The 4,165-nt window shown below is 43.7% G+C and overlaps 1 pseudogene; it reads left to right on the forward strand.

Moving 5' to 3' along the window:
* The first annotated feature begins 3,398 nt into the window (after positions 1-3,398).
* The window catches only part of LOC134437413 (C-type mannose receptor 2-like), an 8,554-nt pseudogene continuing 7,787 nt past the window's right edge, over positions 3,399-4,165 (forward strand).

The raw sequence follows: 4,165 nt of genomic DNA on the forward strand, positions 1-4,165 counted from the left end.
GCAGTTAATGTAGCCTACACTTACCCGCATGACTCTTTTATCCAAAATGACAAACGATTGCAGGGAACAGGATATAAAATACTGTTGCTGTCCCTGGAGCGAGACAGAGACAGAGACAGAGAGAGAGACAGAGAGAGAGACAGAGACAGAGACAGAGACAGAGACAGAGAGAGACAGAGACAGAAAGACAGATACAAAGACAGACAGAGACAGAGAAAGACAGACAGAGACAGAGACAAACAGGCAGAGACAGAGACAGACAGATAGACACAGAAAGAGAAAGACAGACAGAGAGAGAGACAGAGACAAAGACAAAGACAGACAGAGACAGAGACAAAGACAGACAGAGACAGAGACAGAGACAGAGATGAGATTCTGCATGTACATGTGGTTTAGTTCACATACAAACCATTGCTTTCATTTTAAAGTTTTATATTGTTATAAAAGTCTAAAGTAGGCCTATAATGTTTGTTTTATTTTAAAACATTTACACAAATGGTGATGATGTGTTATCAGCTATTCAGCTATGCTATTGAGTACGGCAGGGATGTAGTGTAATAACACTTTTGACATGGCGCAACAAAATTCACTCTCTGCCAGGGAAAACCAAATATGGGCATGCTTTCTTTTTTTTACATGTTTCCTTTCGTCCTCTGCTGGTCAGTTGGCCATGTGACAGTTTAGGCCCGAGCCTCTCAGCAGAGCTCGCCCTGGTGGCCAGGGAGTGGAAGTGCAACCACAAAGGGACCCGCTCGTATCCTTTTTTGAAAAGATTCATGGGGAGCAAACAGAAAGTTGCACCAAAGAAAGACTTTCTATATACATTAGAAGTCACTACACTCAATGGTCATGCAGACGTGGCCATGTCCTACTCAAATCAATGGAGAGACTTACTGTATTATGCACTCCCTAAACACTGAGGAACACAATTAATAGCCTAAATACACAATGACATGGAATGGGATCAATGCCATCTCTCTCTCACTCCCTCTGTCTCGCTCACACACACACACACACACACACACACACACACACACACACACACACACACACACACACACACACACACACACACACACACACACACACACACACACACACACACACACACACACACACACACACACACAGAGTTCCAGGGCCACCTAGAAATGTAAAGGGTAATGCTGCCATCTACTGGAAAGACCAGAATCAGGGGAGGACAAACTGACTTCATAAAGTTGTACGATTCACGAGGGGGGAGACAATAGACGTATGATAAGACAAACAGAAGCTTGCCAACAGGTATAATTGATATTATTACTCTATCTCTCTCTCTCTCTCTCACACACACACACACACACACACACACACACACACACACACACACACACACACACACACACACCACACAACACACACACACACACACACACACACACACACACACACACACACACACACACACACACACACACTCCATGGTCCATGTTGTGCTGGCTGATCTGAATGTTTCCATCTGATCTGTACTGCTTAAACATGGGATTCTTTTACTCAATAAAGTCATGTATTACAACAATTACTTCACACACACATACACAACAGGTGAGCTATAGAATGTCTCTCTCTCTCTCTCTCTCTCTCTCTCTCTCTCTCTCTCTCTCTCTCTCTCTCTCTCTCTCTCTCTCTCTCTCTCTCTCTCTCTCTCTCTCTCTCTCATTGTCTCATAAGGTGTCAGTTGAAGTTCTTTTTTATTTATTTATTTATTCTCTGCCTTTGTTTGTTTGTTTGTTTGTTTTTGTCTATATGTTTGTCTATGCATCAGTTGTCTATTGTCATTTATGTAAATTTGGGGGAAAAAAAGTTTATTTGGTAGTATGCTGAAAAATCATTGAAAAGAATTGAAGTCAATACAATAACAATAAGGATATCTCACCAACTGTGGTTATCAATAAGGCTATGTCTTCATCTGTGGTTATCAATAAGGCTATGTCTTCATCTGTGGTTATCAATAAGGATATCTCTTCATCTGTGGTTATCAATAAGGCTATGTCTTCATCTGTGATTATCAATAAGGATATCAGTTCATATGGGGTCAGCAGACCTACAGCATGGATATATTGCCAACTGTGGTTATCAAGTCAAGTCAAGTCAGCTTTTATTGTCACTTTCTTCATATGCACAAATCGTACAAGGAAAACGCCATGCCAGGACATAGACATACACAGGACATAGACATATACAGACTGACATAAGTGCAAGACAGGACCGGTAACAGTGATTGACTGCAAACGAGAAGTGATTAATAATAGATACAGTAGAAATGAACATTTAACATTCCACATTGAACATGTAAGCAGAAGATAAGATAAATATAATATAGACATTTCAATAATAGACAATAATAACAGTGACAGTAGCAATAGTAACAGTAATAATAACAATAGTTATAGTTAGCTGTGGTCAGTAATAAAGCTAAGGATATCTCTGTAGCTGTGGTCAGTAATAAAGCTGTATCTCTGTGGTCAGTAATAAAGCTGTATCTCTGTAGCTGTGGTCAGTAATAAAGCTGTATCTCTGTATCTCTGTGGTCAGTAATAAAGCTGTATCTCTGTAGCTGTGGTCAGTAATAAAGCTGTATCTCTGTGGTCAGTAATAAAGCTGTATCTCTGTGGTCAGTAATAAAGCTGTGTCTCTGTATCTGTGGTCAGTAATAAGGCTACTGTATCTGTGGTCAGTAATAAAGCTGTATCTCTGTATCTGTGGTCAGTAATAAGGCTACTGTATCTGTGTATCTCTGTGGTCAGTAATAAGGCTACTGTATCTGTGGTCAGTAATAAAGCTGTATCTCTGTATCTCTGTGGTCAGTAATAAAGCTGTATCTCTGTATCTCTGTGGTCAGTAATAAGGCTACTGTATCTCTGTATCTCTGTGGTCAGTAATAAGGCTACTGTATCTCTGTATCTCTGTGGTCAGTAATAAGGCTACTGTATCTCTGTATCTCTGTATCTGTGGTCAGCATGCCTGTGGCTACCAGCAGGCCTATCTCTCCTGAGGTCAGGAAGCCGTGACATGATGTGGTCCCGCTCTCTATGCAAACCCACCAGGGCAGCATTTGCAATAGTGGCATGTGGTGGCGTGGGGTGGAGTGCAGTGGAGTGGAGTGGATCGGTGTGGTGTGTCAGTGTATGGGCTGATAGTGTGTGTGTGTGTGTGTGTGTGTGTGTGTGTGTGTGTGTGTGTGTGTGTGTGTGTGTGTGTGTGTGTGTGTGTGTGTGTGTGTGTGTGTGTGTGTGTGTGTGTGTGTGGAGGGGAGGGGAGGTCAGTATGTAGGGTGGTGTAGGGTGGTGTTGTGTGGTATGGTGTGGGGTGGGGTGGTGTAGTGTAGTGTGGTGTGTCAGCATATGGGGTGGTGTGGGATGGTGTGGTGTGGCATGGTGTGGCATGGGGTGGTGTGGGGTGTCGCTGAGAGGGCTCTCTCTTTCTCTTTCTCTCTCTCTCTCTCTCTCTCTCTCTCTCTCTCTCTCTCTCTCTCTCTCCTGTGTGCCTGGTGAGTGTCATATTTGCATGCTGTCCACGACACCTACGGTATTAACTATGAGACAGATTAACCCCCCAGTGTGGGGTGGGGTGGGGTAGAGTGGAGAGGTGTGGTCTGTTGTGTTGCGTCAATGCGGTCTGGTCTCCATTTGAATACCTTGACAGGCCCTTGCATGGCCACACGCAGCCACAGGAAGGTCCAGGAAAGGAACTAGACTTTACCGTAATCACCCCCATCATCTCCACACACACCCCCCACCTGCCATACAGGAGCTGGGCTTTACTGTAATCACTCCCATCCCAACACACACACACACACACACACACACACACAGAGAAAATGTCATTATAACCTCCATCATCAAAAATGTTTACTTAGCCTTGCCGTGACTTATAGGTAGGGCGCGTGTCTCCTACCAGGCCGACCTGGGTTAGATACCGGGCCGGGTCCTTTGCCAACCCCTGTCTCTCTCTCCCAAACGTTTCCTGTCTCTCTCTCAAACTGTCCTGACCAAAAAAAATGTCTTAAAAAAAGAGAAATATGTTGTGTTTAAACTAGCACAGGGGCGGGGAACCTATGTCTCAAGGGCCGTTTAAGGCCGTTTATCTGGCCCCTGATTTTAATCTTATGCGACTTCACATGAAA

Source organism: Engraulis encrasicolus, chromosome 21, assembly GCF_034702125.1.
Source record: "Engraulis encrasicolus isolate BLACKSEA-1 chromosome 21, IST_EnEncr_1.0, whole genome shotgun sequence".
Taxonomy (NCBI): Eukaryota; Metazoa; Chordata; class Actinopteri; order Clupeiformes; family Engraulidae; genus Engraulis; species Engraulis encrasicolus.